Source organism: Lissotriton vulgaris, chromosome 7 (genome assembly GCF_964263255.1).
Source record: "Lissotriton vulgaris chromosome 7, aLisVul1.2, whole genome shotgun sequence".
In the NCBI taxonomy this organism is placed as follows: Eukaryota; Metazoa; Chordata; class Amphibia; order Caudata; family Salamandridae; genus Lissotriton; species Lissotriton vulgaris.
Genome location: NC_141695.1, coordinates 619,413,368 through 619,435,972, shown reverse-complemented (window position 1 = coordinate 619,435,972; position 22,605 = coordinate 619,413,368). Strand labels below are relative to the sequence as shown.

The window sequence follows — 22,605 nt, the reverse complement described above, 5'->3', positions numbered from 1 at the left end:
CCATGTCCTTCCCAGAACGGAATCAAGCATCCGAGGACCGGACCGGTTTCGAGGTAACACCTCTCATCAGCCCGGCTAGCTTGACTCCAGTGGTGTGGAGTGCCAGGGACGCACGTCTGGGCATCCCCAGCGCACTTAGGGCGGAATATGCAAACACAACAGGTGATGGACCGAATGTGGATCAATGTCACACACTCACCCCAGTCCAAAGATCTGGGCCAAATCCATCGTTTTTCTGCATCCACACCACCCTGGGTTAGACAATGGCGATATGCAAATCAGCTCTGACCCTGTGCCCCATGGGAACAGTCCAGTCCGAACTACAAAAGCCATGTCCTTCCCAGAACGGAATCAAGCATCCGAGGACCGGACCGGTTTCGAGGTAACACCTCTCATCAGCCCGGCTAGCTTGACTCCAGTGGTGTGGAGTGCCTGGGGCCCACGTCTGGGCATCCCCAGCGCACTTAGGGCGGAATATGCAAACACAACAGGTGATGGACCGAATGTGGATCAATGTCACACACTCACCCCAGTCCAAAGATCTGGGCCCAAATCCATCGTTTTTTTGCACTCCACACCACCCTGGGTTAGACAATGGCGATATGCAAATCAGCTCTGACCCTGTGCCCCATGGGAACAGTCCAGTCCGAACTACAAAAGCCATGTCCTTCCCAGAACGGAATCAAGCATCCGAGGACCGGACCGGTTTCGAGGTAACACCTCTCATCAGCCCGGCTAGCTTGACTCCAGTGGTGTGGAGTGCCTGGGGCCCACGTCTGGGCATCCCCAGCGCACTTAGGGCGGAATATGCAAACACAACAGGTGATGGACCGAATGTGGATCAATGTCACACACTCACCCCAGTCCAAAGATCTGGGCCCAAATCCATCGTTTTTTTGCACTCCACACCACCCTGGGTTAGACAATGGCGATATGCAAATCAGCTCTGACCCTGTGCCCCATGGGAACAGTCCAGTCCGAACTACAAAAGCCATGTCCTTCCCAGAACGGAATCAAGCATCCGAGGACCGGACCGGTTTCGAGGTAACACCTCTCATCAGCCCGGCTAGCTTGACTCCAGTGGTGTGGAGTGCCTGGGACCCACGTCTGGGCATCCCCAGCGCACTTAGGGCGGAATATGCAAACACAACAGGTGATGGACCGAATGTGGATCAATGTCACACACTCACCCCAGTCCAAAGATCTGGGCCCAAATCCATCGTTTTTTTGCACTCCACACCACCCTGGGTTAGACAATGGCGATATGCAAATCAGCTCTGACCCTGTGCCCCATGGGAACAGTCCAGTCCGAACTACAAAAGCCATGTCCTTCCCAGAACGGAATCAAGCATCCGAGGACCGGACCGGTTTCGAGGTAACACCTCTCATCAGCCCGGCTAGCTTGACTCCAGTGGTGTGGAGTGCCTGGGACCCACGTCTGGGCATCCCCAGCGCACTTAGGGCGGAATATGCAAACACAACAGGTGATGGACCGAATGTGGATCAATGTCACACACTCACCCCAGTCCAAAGATCTGGGCCCAAATCCATCCTTTTTTTGCACTCCACACCACCCTGGGTTAGACAATGGCGATATGCAAATCAGCTCTGACCCTGTGCCCCATGCGAACAGTCCAGTCCGAACTACAAAAGCCATGTCCTTCCCAGAACGGAATCAAGCATCCGAGGACCGGACCGGTTTCGAGGTAACACCTCTCATCAGCCCGGCTAGCTTGACTCCAGTGGTGTGGAGTGCCTGGGACCCACGTCTGGGCATCCCCAGCGCACTTAGGGCGGAATATGCAAACACAACAGGTGATGGACCGAATGTGGATCAATGTCACACACTCACCCCAGTCCAAAGATCTGGGCCCAAATCCATCGTTTTTTTGCACTCCACACCACCCTGGGTTAGACAATGGCGATATGCAAATCAGCTCTGACCCTGTGCCCCATGGGAACAGCCCAGTCCGAACTAGAAAAGCCATGTCCTTCCCAGAACGGAATCAAGCATCCGAGGACCGGACCGGTTTCGAGGTAACACCTCTCATCAGCCCGGCTAGCTTGACTCCAGTGGTGTGGAGTGCCTGGGACCCACGTCTGGGCATCCCCAGCGCACTTAGGGCGGAATATGCAAACACAACAGGTGATGGACCGAATGTGGATCAATGTCACACACTCACCCCAGTCCAAAGATCTGGGCCCAAATCCATCGTTTTTTTGCACTCCACACCACCCTGGGTTAGACAATGACGATATGCAAATCAGCTCTGACTCTGTGCCCCATGGGAACAGTCCAGTCCGAACTACAAAAGCCATGTCCTTCCCAGAACGGAATCAAGCATCCGAGGACCGGACCGGTTTCGAGGTAACACCTCTCATCAGCCCGGCTAGCTTGACTCCAGTGGTGTGGAGTGCCAGGGACGCACGTCTGGGCATCCCCAGCGCACTTAGGGCGGAATATGCAAACACAACAGGTGATGGACCGAATGTGGATCAATGTCACACACTCACCCCAGTCCAAAGATCTGGGCCAAATCCATCGTTTTTCTGCATCCACACCACCCTGGGTTAGACAATGGCGATATGCAAATCAGCTCTGACCCTGTGCCCCATGGGAACAGTCCAGTCTGAACTACAAAGGCCATGTCCTTCCCAGAACGGAATCAAGCATCCGAGGACCGGACCGGTTTCGAGGTAACACCTCTCATCAGCCCGGCTAGCTTGACTCCAGTGGTGTGGAGTGCCTGGGACCCACGTCTGGGAAGGACAAGGCTTTTGTAGTTCGGACTGGACTGTTCCCATGGGGCACAGGGTCAGAGCTGATTTGCATATCGCCATTGTCTAACCCAGGGTGGTGTGGAGTGCAAAAAAACGATGGATTTGGGCCCAGATCTTTGGACTGGGGTGAGTGTGTGACATTGATCCACATTCGGTCCATCACCTGTTGTGTTTGCATATTCCGCCCTAAGTGCGCTGGGGATGCCCAGGCGTGGGTCCCAGGCACTCCACACCACTTGGAGTCAAGCTAGCCGGGCTGATGAGAGGTGTTACCTCGAAACCGGTCCGGTCCTCGGATGCTTGATTCTGTTCTGGGAAGGACATGGCTTTTGTAGTTCGGACTGGACTGTTCCCATGGGGCACAGGGTCAGAGCTGATTTGCATATCGCCATTGTCTAACCCAGGGTGGTGTGGAGTGCAAAAAAACGATGGATTTGGGCCCAGATCTTTGGACTGGGGTGAGTGTGTGACATTGATCCACATTCGGTCCATCACCTGTTGTGTTTGCATATTCCGCCCTAAGTGCGCTGGGGATGCCCAGACGTGGGTCCCAGGCACTCCACACCACTTGGAGTCAAGCTAGCCGGGCTGATGAGAGGTGTTACCTCGAAACCGGTCCGGTCCTCGGATGCTTGATTCCGTTCTGGGAAGGACATGGCTTTTGTAGTTCGGACTGGACTGTTCCCATGGGGCACAGGGTCAGAGCTGATTTGCATATCGCCATTGTCTAACCCAGGGTGGTGTGGAGTGCAAAAAAACGATGGATTTGGGCCCAGATCTTTGGACTGGGGTAAGTGTGTGACATTGATCCACATTCGGTCCATCACCTGTTGTATTTGCAATAATAGGTGTAGCATGAGAACTTGTGAATTGTAGAACAATTTTAGATGAACTGTGACTCTGATGATATTGTATAAGATGTTTATGGAATGACAATTTGCTTTTTAATGTGTTATTGGCCTTGTTTTTAATGTACAAATACATTTCAAATATTTTATATATAAAAATGTTTGGTTTACGATTGATTAGCAGTAGTGTCCATTACTAACATTTGGGCTTAATTTCTCAGTAATTTCGCCAAGGGAATTTTCTGATTTCACCGTTGCTCAGTCTGCAACATGCGAAGGTCTTCAATCTTGTGAACTGTGCTAAAGTTCTGTTTTTTTTGCTATGGTTTGTAACAAATACTTTCAGGTTAGCGTTGTCTGGTTTGTTTTTGCTTGAGACGGTCAGTGAACAGTTTGCTAATCCACCTACTTCTAAAGCTAAATTGCCACCACTTTGCCACAAACTAACCCCACGCTCGACCATAATCAGCAGATTGGGGAACACGTCTGGCAATAGCGCCTTGGGCAGATTTTGAACATGGGAAAGGCCTGACAGAATAATGGCCGACATTGTTCAGCTTGGGAGCTTAGGGGAAGTGCAAACATCTGTATAGCTCATGAAGCCGTATTCAGGTGAGGTGTATGAACAGCCCAGAAAAGTAAAGACAATGTGAGTGTATGCGTAAAACAAAATCCAAGATATATAGTACTGTTTACAGTGACTTTCACTACTTTGTTAGAGAATATGGTTTCTGTATTGCCAACATTTTTTTGAAATGCATATCATTTGAGGTGGTTTCCTTTCAAGAGTCATTTACAGATGGCTGCTATCCAGACAGCCCTTGAATAAACGTATTTTGCTCTCAGCAGGTACTAATGGGATTGCCTCCAAACATGACTGCCCAAAACATGGGCATAATCTAGAGTTAGGTTCCTGCACCTGGCTATCATCCGCTACTTTGTGGTAGTTATCAAGGACATACAAATCGCAGGCCTGACCTACAAACTACCTCACCTCGCCAATCAAAAAGCTCAGTGTCACCTTCCACCCCTACCATCTACCAAATGGCAGTGCCCAAGATCTCATCAAAAGTTCTATGCTAATAAAGTCTTAGTGGAATTTCTAATCGTAGTACTGTATCAGTCCTCATTTTTAGGACTTTGATCTCCACCCTCCAGCCACAGAAAGCAAGCAATTCACTTCCACTGTCTGAGAAGCTGTCCTCGTCCATCATTATATGCTAAGGTCAACCAGGGGCATCCAAAATGGATTCCATTGGTTTCAGTAATCATGCATCCACCGAGTCCTACTGCTGCACATGTGCTTATATGCATGTGCACACATGCACAAGGACTCTACAAACTCGCAGAATGTTAGTGCACATTCTACATTTTCACACAACAGCAGAACTTTACATTGATAGGAGTCAGTGGGCAACACTTTCACTGAATAGGATAAAAAGGTTTGGTCAAATATGAGATTCTAAAACATGATATGCTGCCATCGCCATCTTATGTTCTAAACCCAAGATAGAGATAGTTGCCCTTTGTTCACTCAGAGGGTAAGCCTTGTGCACGCCTAGGTCACAGGCACGCTTAGGCCTCTCCACACATGCTAGGTTAGCATGAGATAATTAAGCTCAGTTTCCAGCTGAGTGATATCATTAAACGAACAATCCGTTGAGTGAATCCCATAACAGATCACTAAACACCATCTGAAATCAATCATCTAGAGTGCTAACTATTGGTGATTGTAAGAGATACAGGACTAAGTAAAGAGGCTCTGGTCTGTACACTTGAAGCCCTTTTGTAATGCCCTTACATAGAAGCAGGTGTTATGGAATGATACCGCAGAGACGTGCTCCACAACTCATAATCTCCCTCTGCTACCTAACAAATACCTTCTGGTTAGTCTGGAGGGGCTATGTGTCTCTGCGCTGAGGTCGAGGTAGGAGGGGAACCAACATACCCAAGCATTTTAATTTTAACAAAAAAGTTCCCATGCTTTTTATTTTAAAAAATATTCCTTTACGGTTGGGTTGCCTCAGGTTGAATGGAAGGAGGGTCTATGCTAATGTGAAATGAAAGAGGACCCAACTGAAATAAGAAACAAGTAGTCACTTGAGTGTGCGTGCTACCTCAAATAAAAGTAAATATGTGAACTGGTTATTCAGCAAATGTAGCGGTTGGGTGAGATCCAGTACAAGCTTTAATTGATGGAATCATTTGACGCATGAATGACACACAATTCATCCATGTTGTGCAGATTAAAACATGTGCAAAAGAACAACATATGGTGCATAATCTTCCATGTAGTTGGGGCCAAAAATGCAGAAAAATAACAAAATTGCCAGACGTCCCACGCCAGTTCATCCATATGTTCTGGGTTGAAACTTGTACAAAGAAACCAAGCATGGTGTCTAGTGGCAGCTTGTGACATTTGAAAGTGGTGGGCATAAAAGTTAGGGATGACTTAAGTAGCGAGCAAGCACTGCATTTTCTTTTACTTTCGCCTTATTATTTTGAAGACTGTATAACCCTATGATGGGGGTTCCATCACACTCATTTGCACAAAATCACAATTAAAACAGAAATACGTGACCACTGCCGTGCTCTCTGAAGAGAGGCCAAGTATTGTATCCCTGCTGTAGTTCTTACTTGGTTCTCTATTAATAAGAGTTCAAATCAAATGGTTTACCTCTTTTCATCTTTGACTGAAGCACTAATGAGGTGGTGGACAGAGGCCTGCCATTGTGTACGTGATTGAACACATGAGGTAACTGTACCTGTGTGTCTGGTCCTCTATGCCCCTATTTGTATGTGTGCTTTCTCGTTTATGTGTGCGTGATTCTCTGTGCATGCTGCCAGTGTGTCGTGTGTGTATATGAGTTTCTGTTTGTGAATGTGGCTGTCTTTATGAGTCTGCGTCCTTGAGTGTGCTTTTGTGGCAGTGCATGCATATCTCTCTTTGTATCTGCAGCTTTGCGTCTGAGAGAGACTATTCTAGTGTGTGGAATGAATGGATGTGCATTCATCTGCTGGAGTGTATATATGTGTGCGTGTGTAAAAACGTGTACTTGTGTGTGTGCATGCAAGCCATGTTTCGATTGTCATTTCATTTGTACAGCACTATAGGGCCGATCACTTAACTGCATTTCAGTTTGCAGTGTGGTCCATACAACTAGTACATAGTACACAACATTTCCTTAACTTTCACTATATTAACTGGCCATATGTGGTTCCAGTCACCTGGTGCCGAGAACAAAGGGACAAAGAAATGCACGTCCAAGCGCCTTCTGGCACATTCTTTTAGAGTATGGCTAGTAAGTAATGGCTCCTCTGCATCCAATCTTAACAGAGCTGATGGTGTAGGAAGCAAATGCATGGCCCCTTGAACACCCCTGTGATGTATGCAGCTCTTTCTGCAAAGCACGTCACACCAGCTCAAGTTGGAGTCAGAGAGGAGCTGCTCCTTGAAGGCATTTTGCGAGCTTTGGAGAGGGATACCAAAAGTAGCAATTCCCAATGGGAATTGTCCCCCAGCGCACCGCGTTAAGTGATACCAATAGGTATAATAAAGTTCAAACAGACAAAATGTTGTATTTCATTTGTTCATTAGTTGCAATTTTTCATAACTCATTGCAATGTCACTTATGAATCTTTCAACATTTTAAACTGTGTTAGTATGTAGAGAAGTCTTCTCAAAATGTAGTTCGTTTCATTCTTCTGATTTACAGACCCCTCCCCTGACGAAGGGCTACAACAGCCCGAAATGCATAGGGACTGTTGGTATTGATGTTTAAAAAATGCGGATGTACCTTTCTGATGCTTAAGAAACTTTGCATTCAAAGCAAAATGACAGTGGAGCTACCTTATACTGATTGAAAATTATGAAAAATTGCAACTAATGAACAAATGAAATACAACATTTTGTCTGTTTGAACTTTATTATACCTATTGGTATCACTTAACGCGGTGCGCTGGGGGACAATTCCCATTGGGAATTGCTACTTTTGGTATTCATTTCAACGCTGTGTTGTTCAGACAGCGAAGCCCTAGCTTGCACGCAACAACTTTTCATTTTCCCAAAGTGTTACGTTTAAATTACGGTGCGTGCCTTCTACAATACAAGCTTTGAAGAGGGCCCAGTTCTTCTGATGCAAAGTGGTTCACTCCTGTGAAAGAGTGGAGGGAAGTTCTCAGAGAGGCAAATCGCAAGACAATGTAGACTGTGCACGAGGGCAGTGTTTCAGGAGAAAGCACCACCTACCCCTTATATCAAGTGCCTGTCCGTGAGTGTGCCAACTGTTTTTGCTGCTCTCACCCCCACAAACTTGCAGTCTCATAGTCTCCTAACCTCCTCTCAGTCACAGCCACATAATGGGCTTTCCGCCCCACACACCATGAGGAACACACAGCTATTCAAAATGGCCAGCAGAACAATTATCTTGAATGTGCATGAAAATGTGCCTGGACGTCACAGTATGACCACTGTAAAATACTTTGCTGAAATGTTTTTCAAAATGAGCAGTCACAGGAACACATACACATAAACCCCACAGTAATAGGAGTATGTTTTAGGTACCTCAGGTTGCATAATGCCTGGTGTTAACTGATTGAGTCACTTGAAGAGATATTGTAAGGTGACCTGATGAGCTGTGGAATGTATGCGTTTACTAGACAGCTATAATGCATGTTTGCACTAAGTACAGTATGCATATTACTCATATTTATATTTTGGAAAATCTTAATCCTAAATCTTTTGTGATCTTATACTGTGTGTAATGCAAGTTTAAAATAATGACGCACAAATTCACAGTGCTTTCTGTCATAGACTGGGACCTCATAACACTAAAAACATACGAAATGCTATTTCCCCACTGCACTGCACCAACCAGAGTTCAATTCTGTGGCTCTCTGGTTACTCACACAGTAGTCAGCAGTGACAGCATTAACCAATAGGGGTTTCACAACGTAAAATGGTGCATCTCTCACTGATTAGTTTAACTTGCATTCATTTTTCATTTAAGGTGAGTTTTATATGTCGTTACTTAAAAATTAAAAACCAACAAAATAGTTATAGAATATTTTGTTCTTTTTATCAACCCTTTTATCCCGCTCACTGACTTTGCCCCCATTGGGCTCATGATCACAGTTCCTATACTTTTTTCCATGCACTTCGATCACTGGTCTAATCTCTGACCCGGCCCCTGTGACCAAAGACCCCACCCAATTGTACTTGTGAGCAAAGACTCTGTAGCATATTGAAGTTATACGCACTAGACGTTTGTGATTCTGGGCAGTGCCTGAACAGGAACCACGTGTTATGCAGGGAGATTTTAGGGTGTGGCTATGGGAAGTATGGTATAATGTGCAGTGTGCGAGTGAATGCTGGAGAATAAAGTAATGCTTAACCGCAGCTCCAGTGAGGCGTAATCTTTTTGCATGTTCCAGGGCTGGGGAAGACGCTACAACTGGTGACGAGTAGGGGATATGTGCCAGAGAAAAACAAAACAGCTCTCCCTGAGAGTTTGCAATAGTATGGCAAACTGCTTGTGCGTGCTACGTATGCCCAGATTCAATGCAACAAAGTCAGCGACCAGTACAACTGGAGTAAAAGACCTGCTTTAGCCCATACACAGCAGCAGAAGAAATCGAAGTCCCTGCAGATGAGTATATTCAAAAGCCTGTCAAAACCGCAGGTGAGCTGGACGACAGATACTACACTGTGCTCGTCTGAATGTCATGCGCTAACACAATGGTGGCAGAAAGGAGCAAGAAATGCAATGTAGCTCTGTTCCTGAACCGACCACTGCCTTTTGCCAAGAAGTGAAACATTGTTGCCAGGTGGGCTACATGGGTGGAAACATTTGATGACTTCATAGATGCACTAGAAGAAGATGGCAAGAAGATCATCAAATATTTGAAAAACCTTGCAAGTGATGAAGTGAAAGAAGTGTTAAAAAGGTTTCACAGATTGGTGCAACATTGTACCAAAAGTAAAAGAAGGACTCAAAGCCAAGTTCAATCCAATTCCGAATATCAATTAAGAAAAGTACATCTTCAACCAGGCATGACAACAGGTTGGTGAAACAATGGATAATTTTGATGAGACTCGAAGCACTTATTTAATATTACAAGTTCTGTGACTTCACCATTGAAGAAGCCATGCGGCACAGAATCATCGATGGTTGCCTTTCAGATTCTGTTAGAAGGTGCATGTTGAGAGAACACACACACAATCTAGAGAAAATGCTGATGGCTGCGAGAGAAGAAGAACGAGCACACTGACAAGCTGCTGACATGTAAGCAGGTACAGCACACAATAAATCAGCATTGACCGTGAAAAGCAAGATGAAGCATAAACACAATGAATGTAAGTTAACGTCTTTGGAGAAATTAAAGCTATGCTTCTGTTGGGGGTTTTCTTTTCCCCATGAAGATAAATATCCAGGACAAGTCTACGAAGGATGTGGAAATGAGAACCATTTTAGAAATCTGTGCCGGGCCAAGGAAAAATCAAGTGTGTCATGATGGAAAGAAAAGATTGGCCCGAGAACATTCCAGAATCTCTTGCGCCACGCATACCAAACCAAAAAGCATCATCTGTTATGACTAGTAGAAACCAAGCAAAATCAATTGTTGTCAAGTTTGTCATAAAAAGGTACTTCAACGTTACTATTGAGTGTCAGCGAAGATTGGTGTGCGCTGATGAGATCTACTAAAGGGCAGTGTGTACACGTGGGGTTAGCTGCCTGTAAATAAGATCATAGTTCAAAGAAAACTCACCAAACAAAAGTGACAAAGTTTATTTGGACACTATTCCAAAAGCACACTAAAAGTGAACGGTCACCCAATAACCTTCATCATAGACAGTGGGGCGTTGATTAACATCATGCCGGTGGAAATGTTTAACAGCCTGTACCCGCCTCACTCAGTCAGGCACAAAGTTATATACCTGGGATGCCTCTAAACGAATACAGAGCCAAGGGTTGTTCACAAAGACATGGAGACACAAAAAAGACGTCAATGCAGGCCACAATTCATGTTCTGCAAAGGGCCTCATCTACTGCATGCTTGCTCAGTTTTGCCACCGCTGCCGACATGGGGTTGATATCGCTCAACTGCAACCGCTCTGCTCAGTCTGAAATCATGAGCCGATTTCCGTTGCGATTCCGTGGTATGCGAAAACTCATGATAATGAAAGTGCAGCTTCAGATCAATGAAGACATTTGCCCTGTTGCTCAGCAGCACCGTAGAGTTGCTTTTCATCTAGAAGAAACTGTCGAGAAAAAGTTGGAAACACTTTTAAAATATGACATCATTGAACGCTCACCAGGCCCCACGCCACGAGTTTTGCCCATAGTAGTTTGGGCGGGAGGGAGAGGGAGAGACACCCTGAACCACACATAGCGGGTATGTTCATGCAACTGAATTAAGCCATAGTCTTTTCCCGTCTTGACCTGAATAAAGGATAATATCAACTTGAGCTGGAATAGAACTGCAGTTAGATTACTACTTTTTCCAATTGATGTATGTTTCACTCACATGTCCTCAACAGTTGGGGGATATTTCACAATGGTTGTTTTTCTCTGCAAAAATTGAATAAAGAGATATTTATATATTTTTTTAACTACGACTTTTGAGACTCATGTTGGTTTGTTCAGATATGCGTCAGCCCAAAAGTTATATCCCGAAATAAGAGTTAATATAAACCTGGTGGGGCTGAGGACGATTCTTGCTCAAACAACAGCCACTCGAATGTTCATAGACATATTGTGGCCTATACCAGTTGAAGCCTGTTTGAAACTGAAAGTGCCTCCTCTCAGCCAGATAAGGAAAGTCTAGCTGTGGTGTGGGCCTGCAGACATTGTCAGGCATTCATTAATGGAAATGGTTCACCATCATCATGGATCACCAGGCGTTGCTCACCACCTTTGGAAACTCGAAGGCTAAGATGCCTATGCGATAGTACACAAACCTGGGAAAGATCAAAACACAGCAGATTACTTTTCATGAGTGCCGATACATCTTCACAGTTCAACATCAAGGATGATTGAGGAATATCTCAATATTATTGTGAGGTTCAGCACACCAGCTGCTCTGTCTGTGGAACAGATCATTGCTGCCACCAACACAAAGACATGCCCACCATCAAAGAACTCATTACAATGCAATCATGGAGAAAAAGTATCTGGCCCCTTGCCGAGGACGTTGAATTCCAAGAGTTCTAAAATGTACAGGAAGAGTTAGCAGTTATCCAAGATAGCGTAATCTTAAGAGGCTCAAGAATCATCATACCTGAGAGCCTAAGGCAGCGGGTCATCAAGCTGGCCCGTGAAGGACATTGTAGTATTGTAGCCACCAAAAGAGCCCTAAGAGATGGAGTTTGGTTCCATTGACTAGATGAGCAGGTCGAGAAAGAGCTGAAAGCGTGCCACATTTGCAATTGTTTGTCCTCCAAGGTGACACGGCACCCAATGACCATGTCTGACCTTCCTGCCTATGCCTGTGAGAGAGTTGCAGTTTACTGATAAAACAATGTTTGGAAATTGGGTTTCAGCAAAAATATTTAAAATCTGCAGATCACCGGGTAAAGTGATCTGATTTGGTTTGATCCTATAAGAATCTTTTTTACATCACAGAATTACAAAATTGTGCCTTCATAACTAGTGAAATACATATAAAATGTTTGTGAACAGTTCACTTATTAGCTATTTCAGTGTCAAAGCCTGAAATATTACAGCCTTTCATTTGACATGATTTGCACAGAGTGATTGTCACAAAGTTCACTTTACAAAATCCTAAAACTTCAGTCACTGAAAGAAAAGTAAATGTAAGAAGACAAACTGACTTTTAACCTATGTCTCTAAAAGCTGAGCAAATGTGACAAAATAGCAAGATTTAAAGGCATCTTTATTGCTCATTCATTCTTTGTAAGCAGCAGAACACCTGTTGTCAGCTCGCCAGAACGGGCGAATAAGCTCTAAAAACAGCTTGTCCTGATTCAATCCGTTTCAAAATTGCGAGTGGATTTTTCGAGCCTTGCATCTTTGCTACCTGGGGTATCCCGGAGATCCTGAATCTGAAAATGGTCAGGCCTTTAATAGCAAAGAGTTCAAAGAATTTCTTGTCCGACCCAATGTCAAACACCAAAAGAGTACACCCCTCTGGCCCCAAGCCATGGTGTAGTTGAACGATTCATGGGCACCCTCAAAAGGGTCATTCAATGAGCGTCCATGGAGAGAGAATCAAACTGAACCAAGCTGTGAGAGACTGGCTTATTATATGGTGCTCACTTATGTAAGTGTAGCCCCATGCACTAATACAGCAACCCTAATGGTAATTTTGGTGGTCTTAGACAACCTTAGAAAGCTTTCTAAGTGATAGCTGTGGAGAGCAGCCTTCAGGCTAAGTCAAGAAGGAGTGTAAAGCAGCTAGTTTTTCCAGTACTTAATCTTATCGTATAGGTTAAGTGAAAAAGAACCACACAGTGTAGCTGTAAAAATATGTATTTATTATTCACACTCACGAACACAATGCGTTATCTCCTACCCGGAGATACAACACAATACACACAATATTTTGTCAACCAACACAATTCATAAATAGCACAGAATACACAGTGGTCCCAGGAGGAGACCAAACCATATACTAAAATAGTGGCATGGGAACCACAACCTAAGTTGAGAATGGACCCAGACGACAAAGAAGAATGGGGGACCCAAGGAACCACCCAAGGTGAGTATCTAGGAACCCCACGGAGGTTGTGTGCAGAGTGGGAACACTACTGCATGCTCAGTTATTCAATAGATAAGACACAGTTGTAATTTTAAAGAAGGACCCTTACCAGCGACCTCCGAAGACTCACCACGAGCAAGCAGGGGAGCCCACTTGAGCCAAAGCAGAACCTTGGGACCCACGGGCCGAAGGCACAGGAGTCGCAAGACGAAATCGAGCAGCTCACCAAAGGATGAAGGCCCACAGGGGCAAAGGATGCGATGCAGGTGAAGATCTTGGCTGCAGAAGATGCTTTAGGTTGGTGCTTCTTGGAGCCCGAACATCTCTGGAGGAGAGAGTCAACAAGCCTTGTCAACGGCAAGTTGATGCGGTGCACAGGGGTTTAGTTCCAGCAGTTCCGACGAGGGATACTGGCCTCAAACTCTGTGAGAAGACAGTGCAGGCCTCGAGGGAGTTACAGAACCACCACCAGTGTAGCTGAGCCTTTCGGAGTCCGTGGCAGCCCAGAATTAGCAGACAGGTCAGCTGCGTTGCGTTGCAGTGCCTGCAGATGCAGGGGAGTGACTCCTTGACTCCAAGGGAGATTCCTTTGCACTTCTTGGATTTCCCCAGGCCCTGTGAAGAACCTGTATGGAACACAGGCACAGACTTTGAAGCAGACATGCAGGATGACGAGACCAGAAGCAGCATGAATATTTCCAGTTGTAGTCTAGGTTCCCAACGCGAGGTCCAGAGCGCCCAGATGGTCAAAGTTGAAGTGGTATGTGATCTGAATCTTGTTCCACAATGAATCTAGGGTCCCACCCACAAGGTAAGCCCTTAAGTACCCTAAGGAAAGGGTTTGAACGATTCGGGGGTCCCTCCCAGGGGAGGGGCTGGACAGTGGGAAGATTACTCCCATAGCCTATGTCCAGTTTTGCGCCAGAGAGGGAGCCGATGGCTCTCTGAAATGGAGTATGCATGGAGGACACCACATGTGCCCTTCAAGCAGTCTGAGTGGAGCTGGCAAGAACCCCCACCCTGTCCCAGTACACTAAGTCCTGTCTGGGAGGTGGTCACACCTCCCTGTGACAGGATACCCATTTCCTACCTTGCTCTGCTAGAGCTTGACTCAGTAGCAGTGGGGGCAGTATCGTGCTTCAGGTCGCCAGCAGTAATAGTTTGCTGTCCAGGTCTCGAAGACTTGTACCGGAAGCACCGAGTGCTTCCTTGTTGAGCTTTACAGAGCATGGAATCATATGATTCCAACATGTTTGATACCAAACACGAAAGGGTTTGTTACAGCCAGTTTAGAAACGTTATTCTCGTAATGACACATAGCCACTAAGTATCTTAATGGCTGATGTACTTACAACCCGGGAGAATGGACTATGAAGGTTGTAGGGGTGTCCTGGTCATGCAGGGGCACCCTCACACTTAGAACTGAGCACTTTAACCTTTAGGATTGAAAGACCTGCCTTAGAGGTGGCTTATAGATTTTAAGTGCAGTAACCCAGATATAGGGAATCTTATATCTGTTGTAAGTGGTGTTAGCACCAGCTTACACAGGCTACAAGGGCAAGCCTCTATTCAGAATTTGAGTGGTATCTCATGGGTGGCATAATACATGCTTCAGCCTATGGGAGACCTCTGGTGTACCTATGCCCTGGGTACCTTAGTACCATACACTAGGGACTTATCAGGGTACACCTGTAGGCAATCTGGAGTGTACCCAAGTACTCACCATGTTCAATTCAGGGTAGAATCACAGAGACTGGGGTTCTGATTAACAGGATCCCAGTCAGACTAGTCAGTAAAACATAATGACACCAGCAAAAAGTGTTGGTGACCATGAAAGCAGATCCTACTTTCCTATACATGCCATGTGCCAATCCCTCTGGGCCTAGCGATCAACCCCTCACTCCACAACTAGTGAGAGTCCAGCCATCTTGCTATTTGGGCGAGCCATCAGAACAAAACTACATCAATGGGCCCTGGATCGATCAGTGAATACTGACAAAGTTCGAGACACTGACGCAACTCCAAAAAGACAAATTAAAATGTATGCAGATCGGCGCCACCACGCCCAGGAGACAAGACAGTCTTTGACAAAGTAGACTGAGTAACGGTCAAACTGAGACGAAAGCGGAAAACAAACACATGCTTTGCCGCTGACCCTCTGCAGGCCATAGTGTGCAAGGGACACATGGGGACTGCACATTGTCCTGAAAATGTCATCACTCGGGACACATCACACTTTAAATACCTACCTTGACACTTGTGGACTTCTGGAGCCACAATTGAGGCAATCCCGCCCGCAGGTCCAGCTCAAGAGCATCAGCCCGTGACACCATTGCCCGATCAGGGTGGATCTCGATCACATCGGATCACCAAAACCAGCAGACAAGTGAAAGCGCCTCGCCAACTAATTGAAAAGTGCTTTTTAATGTCTGCCATTTTTTATTTAACAAAGGGGGAGATGTATCATATTGATGTTATATGCACTAGACCATTCTGGTACTGGGGCGGACCCTGAACCGGTACTATGAAATATATGGGGAGGAATTGGGGTGTGATTATGGGAAGTATGATGTAACGCACAGTGCAAGTGCGCATAACACCTCCCCCCCCCCCGTCGTGTGTGTCAGCCCGGGCTGACACAGCTTCGCGGGCGAGCATTTAATTGCAGCCGCACCCGAGTACTTAACAGGTCTTTAAAAGGCCCTTTACTTGAAAATGAGTCGTTTGTTGTGTGTTCACCCCTGTAATAATGTGTGCAGTCTAGTTGTTGGTGGGTGGAGTTAGGGGGGACACAGGAAGAGGAGGAGCAGCGACAGGAAAGGGTTAGTTAGAGGAGTAGGGACGGGGAACAGTACAGAGCTATAATAAAGAGCTCGTGAATAATGAAGATTGTGTAGTGTCGTTATTAGCTACAACCCCTTCTTACAGCCTCTCTGTCTGTGGTTGGAAGAATTAGCCCCCCCCCCCCCCCCCCCGAAATATTTGTCAGCCCCGCCCCCCCCCCCCTCCCTCCCCCCCTCCCCCGAAATTTGGCTCTAGTTGCCCGCCTGGCACAGTGTGCCAGTGAATGATGGAAAACGGAGTAATGATTAACCGCAGGCCTAGGGAAGATTCTACTACAGTCTTTTTTTTAAATAAATCTAAAGCAAATTGCTGTTCTGCGCTTGCAATGTGACTCTCGGACCTACCCTACCTATACTTTACTGGAGAGCTCTTTAACTCCGACTACCCGCTCCGTGAATGCCCCCAATATGTCATTCTGCACACTTACTTATCACAAGCTCCCTTCGCTCGCCCTTCAACTAACTTTCACCCACGACCCCACTGACTCCCGCCTCCGCACCTGTTGACAAAGGCTGTCCCCAGCCCGAGCAGAACAGCCCCAAACAGTAGGGGTTTCCCCAGCCGCTTCCCGCGGGACATCCGAGTCAGCGTCATCCCGAGACGCGGAGGTGGTGATGCTAATAATTCAGACACAGCCGAATCATGGCCCGGAGATCACACCAAGGATCAGGAAGGTTGGGCTCCGAAAATGCGAGTCAGACAGCAAGCCCAAGGTCCCAACAAAAGAAACCCGAAACTGAGCACACCCAAAACATGAAATGAACAGACAAAAGCGAAACTACACTTCATTTCTGCCAGACTCTTCTTCAGCGTTATGTGGGTGGGGTTTGCTTTGATCTGTTTTCCAGAGCCAGTCGTGCTATGCTTTCGATTTGGGTCCACTGAGTCAGGATAGTCTCCTGCGATCCATTCCCCGGCAGTTTTCTGTGACATCGGCCCTGTTTATCACTATCAGAAGGACAAGCACAGAAGGTTCGTGTAAGTAAAGTTCAACTTTTTTTTTAGCCTCAAGTGATTCCAGCCGCAGGACTCCTTTTAAGTGTGATGCAGTCTTCGTTCCTCGCATCCACGGGGACCGTAAACACTTGTCGGTGTTACTGAACGAGCACGGGGATTGATCTCACCCCATTTAAAGGACTTTCAGTGGTTATTCCCAGGGCACGAGTCGGGGTACCACGCGGGTGGACGGCATCCCCCCATTTATTTTCCAGGGTTTTCCAGGGTGGACGCCGTCCACCCTGCTCAATCAAAACGCCGTCCCGCTCCAGACTTTCCTTCGTCCCCGGCCTCGCCTGCTGCCTGCCCGCCTCCTGCCTTCCTGCAATCAAAGGCTGCTAGAAGCGCAAGAGCTTCCCCACCCCGCCAATTGTCACTTTGTATGGGGCTGATTGCCACATACAGAATATCAATGGGCCAGTTTGGGGTGTTACAGCATGTGGTGAGCCGCTTCCTGCGAGTAGCGCCGCCGGCAACATTAACAGCTGGTCAAGGGCATTCCCAAAAATCTCACCAGAAGTATGCTGCTTGCCACAGGGTCAGGAGTCTCTCTCTCTCTTCTTTTGGCATATGTTGAAAGCTAACACGATGTGCAACATTTGAAAATGAACGGAGGGTGTAATGTGTTTCAAATAAAAGTTCGATTATTTTAAGACTGTTTTTTCACACAGTATTGTCTAAAATAAAAAAAATCTGAGCAGCGAAGGCTCTTGCAGGGCTGTTAATCGGTGAGTCGAGTTCCCAAGAGGTATGTTAGTCCCTTCTCTCCAGCCTGCTTGCTCAAATCAGAGGTGAACACCCCGCAACTGGCTGTGCATAAAAGGCAAGAACCACTCGCTTAATTACTGGAAAGGTGAGGAAGCATGCACCACTCCACTGTAACTTTTGGGATTCATAGCCCTTGCACAAGAATCCACAGACACCCCGGAAATGTTTCTTTTGTGACTGCTTTTTTAAACATGTTTGTGCACTTCGGTATATTCAACACAATATTCACCATAATATGATGCAATCGTTTTTCAGTGAACGAGTGTAAAAGTGTTGGGTACCCTAATCTCATGCTGCTGTATCAGCCTTCCATCTTCACTAGATCGATAACATTATGATAATTAATTTGTCTAACAATACATATCAGGTATGACACCTGACAAATGTACATTTCTTATTGTCTTACAGGCTGGATGGGTGAAAGGGTAAATGGTTGGATGGATGAGTGAATGGATGGGTGGGTGGAAGAGTGGATGGATGAGTGAAAGGATGCTTGGGTGAAATGGTACACGGTTGGATGGATGAGTGAGTGAATGGATGGATGAAGGGATGGATGACTGAAAGGATGGATGGAAAGATAGACTATGGATAGGTTTTCAAATAGTTGAAAAGGTTTGGATATGGATGGGCACACAGATGGAAGGACAGAATGAATGGTGAAAGACTGCATGATGGATAAAAGAATTAATAGATGACAAAAGGCCTCACCCTGTTTGCCACGCCTGCCCTAGACAATGGAGGTTCAGTTGAATCATACAAAAGTATTAAAAAAAGGCTCCGATACTCAGCACATCGAAGCGGGGTAGGAGCGGGGTAGGCGCAAATTTGCGTGCACAAATTCAAAGCGCAATTCATGAGTTTATTTCAGTCACTTTGAGAAGAGCCAAAAACTGTGGGAGAAACCATGGGGGGGGGAGAAGGCGACGAGGAAAGGGTTAAAAGAGCAGCAGGCAGGGGAGGGAGGTGCAGGCGGAGGGGGTGGATGGTGCAAGCAGAGAAGGAGATGATGCAGGCTGAGAGGGAGACGGTGCAGCCAGAGGGAGAGATGGTGCAGGCAGGGGATGAGATGGTGCAGGCATGGGATGAGATGGTGCAGGCAGGGGGTGAGACGGTGCAGGCAGAGGGCAGATGTTGCAGGCAGAGGGCAGATGTTGCAGGCAGAGGGGAGATGGTGCAGGCAGAGGGGAGATGGTGCGGACAGAGGGAGAGATGGTGCAGACAGAGGGAGAGATGGTGCAGGCAGAGTGGAAATGGTGCAGGCAGAGTGGAAATGGTGCAGGCAGAGGGAGAGATGGTGCAGGCATGGGATGAGATGGTGCAGGCAGGGGGTGAGATGGTGCAGGCAGAGTGGAAATGGTGCAGGCAGAGTGGAAATGGTGTGGACAGAGGAAGAGATGGTGCAGACAGAGGAAGAGATGGTGCAGACAGAGGGAGAGATGGTGCAGGCAGAGTGGAAATGGTGCAGGCAGAGTGGAAATGGTGCAGGCAGAGTGGAAATGGTGCAGGCAGAGGGAGAGATGGTGCAGGCAGAGGGAGAGCTGGTGCAGGCAGAGGGAGAGCTGGTGCAGGCGGAGTGGGAGGGGGAGATGGTGCAGGCAGAGGGAGAGATGGTGCAGGCAGAGGGAGAGATAGTGCAGGCAGAGGGGAGATGGTGCAGGCAGAGGGGAGATGGTGCAGGCAGAGGGAGAGCTGGTGCAGGCAGAGGGAGAGCTGGTGCAGGCAGAGGGAGAGCTGGTGCAGGCGGAGTGGGAGGGGGAGATGGTGCAGGCAGAGGGAGAGATGGTGCAGGCAGAGTGGAAATGGTGCAGGCAGAGTGGAAATGGTGTGGACAGAGGAAGAGATGGTGCAGACAGAGGGAGAGATGGTGCAGGCAGAGTGGAAATGGTGCAGGCAGAGTGGAAATGGTGCAGGCAGAGGGAGAGATGGTGCAGGCAGCGGGAGAGCTGGTGCAGGCAGAGGGAGAGCTGGCGCAGGCAGAGGGAGAGCTGTTGCAGGCGGAGTGGGAGGGGGAGATGGTGCAGGCAGAGGGAGAGATGGTGCAGGCAGAGGGAGAGATGGTGCAGGCAGAGGGGAGATGGTGCAGGCAGAGGGAGAGCTGGTGCAGGCAGAGGGAGAGCTGGTGCAGGCAGAGGGAGAGCTGGTGCAGGCGGAGTGGGAGGGGGAGATGGTGCAGGCAGAGGGAGAGATGGTGCAGGCGGAGGGAGAGATGGTGCAGGCGGAGGGAGAGATGGTGCAGGCGGAGGGAGAGATGATGCGGACAGAGGGAGAGATGGGAGCCATCCTATTCAACAGATCTCCCTGCCTTGCATTTGTCCTGCTCACACCTGTCATGATGTCACTTCCTGTCGTGACGTCACTTCCTGTCGTGATGTCACTTCTTGTCATGATGTCACTTCCTGTTGTGATGTCACTTCCTGTCGTGATGTCACTTCCTGTGACCACGCCTAACTTGGAGAGTCCCCCCACTTCTTTTTTTAGGACTTGTGCCCTGGTTATTCCTAATCATTTTGTGAGAACATGCTCTTGTCAGAACATGCTCTTGTCTTGCAAACAAACAATGACTACAGTTATATGACCATCCCAATGGATGGCATTGTTGAACTTTTTTTATAACCGTTTAGAAACAATGCAGACGCAAAACACTGTGTAGCCGCTGAAGTAAAACCGTTGAAAGTGTAAGTCTTATTCTAGGCCTTAGTATTCCGTTTTTATAAGTATCGTAATAGATATTGATTCAAATGAACCATGATTATTGCTGGTGAAAGTATAGTAGTCACGCAGCCCTGGTCATGTATCTCACTAGAACTGCATTTAGGGGTGGGCGGAATTTGCGTATTCGCGTTACGCAAATCTCCGCAAAACTGTAAAAAATCTCCACAAATGTTTGCAATGCTTTTTTACTGTTCGCAATCGCTTTTTGCGTGCTCGGGGGGAAATATCGTGCGAACACGCATTTCGAGAACACAAACATGCAAAAATTTCTCAAAGTTCCGGAACGCAGAATTTTGGGCAATTTTGCGTTCTCCGCGGAACGTGAAATTACCCAAATTCCGCGAGCGGAACGGAATTTACCGCCCAGGCCTAATTTATTTGTCTGCTCCGGAACGCGACTTATTGTAGAATTCCACAATTATTAACACTCATGTTAATCTTTAAGTTATTTCAGTCAGGCGTGTTTAGCAGTTTTAGTCTTCTCATGCCATAGGAGGACAAATAAATCAATTATACAGTATTCCACCCGTCTGCTGCCCTCACTGCATAATCTTGGGCTCGTCCTTCTGTCTCTTGAAATTACAGTTTAACATGAGTGCAGGCTTTTTGAGTGACTGCTTGAACTTTGGACTGTCCAGAGAAGTGAAGATCTATGAAAATCAGCCGTAGCTTGACCTAGACCCTGGGTGGGGACTAAATCTTTCTTTCTTTCTTAATAAATTTATCTTAATAAAAGAAGCCTGTGCCAATTGTCAAGAGGCGACAAATGCTGCCTACAGGAGTAGGGAAAAATTCGTTAGTGCCTCCCCCGATTGACGGAGTCAGGTTTTGATGTCAGAAGGGACAAATGTTTCCTCTGGGGGTCACCATCCTAGACCATTTCTGTACTGTGAGAAATTATTAACACACACACACACGTAAAACATAAAATAAGGAAAGCAACTCACTGTTCTCTGTGAAATATGGATTTCATCATCATATTGACAGCTGCCAATCCAATCTGCAGAGTCAGTGTAGATCCTTTAATGCAATAGTGATGTATGGGATCAATTTCTTCAACCCCTTGATGAGCTCTCGTGCTCCTCTATGACCAATGTATTTCAGGTAAGCAAGGGTGTCTCTATTTTTATTTTTATTAAGCAGAATGTTGCCTCCATCTAAGTAGGAGAGGGATATGGCTTGAACTGTCAGTCTCAAGTCTTCTCTTGGTGGAAAATATTTCACTCTTAAGGAGAGGGTCAGAACCAGGCTATTTTGGTATTTTTGTTTTATGTGTTCTTTGAGTGTGAGGTTTAAGTCAAAGGTAAATCTGAGGATTTGGCCTGTTATTGACAGTTTGGCTGTGAAGCCTGTTAGGTTTAACTCAGAGATCCGAGACTAAATCAGAGTATGTTTGGCATCGTTGGCAAACAGGAGGAATTCGATCGTCATGGGGTTTACCATTAGGTAATTTGGTGACAACCAGGATTGGATGCATTTGTGCATGCTTTATCCCTATATGATGTTGGCTGTTGTGATGGATACAATGCCCAAAAATGTAATACCATTATGATTTGAGCTGCTTTTTCATCCTCTTTACTTCACAGTCCTTCTCCTGCCTTCTCTCATTTATTTTACCGAGCAGAGCAGATTATCACTGTCTAACCAAAGAAGCGCACACATAGAGGATAAGAGGGACAAGGCAAGTGAAAAGAATAAAAGAGGAAATATTTACATACCCCAATATATTGCAGCAGTGACCATGCCAGTTATTTATAGGTGTGGATTTACTTGTGATTACAGGTAAATCCTTAGGCATCCTGAGGGTTTGAATTAAACTGAAATGGGTAACAAATTCAAAAGTTGTTCCAAAGAAAGGATCCTCCAAATATGCCTTGCCTGAGTATATGAAAGTAGAATCTGCTTCTTTTGGTTACCCCCACTTTTTGCTTGATGT

General features: G+C 46.7%; 1 protein-coding gene and 1 long non-coding RNA gene across 2 annotated transcripts in view; one reads left to right on the top strand and one right to left on the bottom strand.

Moving 5' to 3' along the window:
- LOC147702139 (uncharacterized) overlaps positions 1-16,885 on the bottom strand; it is a 35,220-nt gene extending 18,335 nt beyond the window's left edge. The window contains exon 1 of the long non-coding RNA XR_015297507.1: positions 16,693-16,885. This is a non-coding gene — a long non-coding RNA (uncharacterized LOC147702139). The remainder of the gene's footprint in view (positions 1-16,692) is intronic.
- Positions 16,886-16,935: 50 nt separating this feature from the next.
- ARMC7 (armadillo repeat containing 7) overlaps positions 16,936-22,605 on the top strand; it is a 141,862-nt gene continuing 136,192 nt past the window's right edge. Inside the window, exon 1 of the mRNA XM_086930786.1 lies at positions 16,936-17,171. The gene's annotated coding sequence lies outside the window, so the exon portion shown is untranslated. The remainder of the gene's footprint in view (positions 17,172-22,605) is intronic.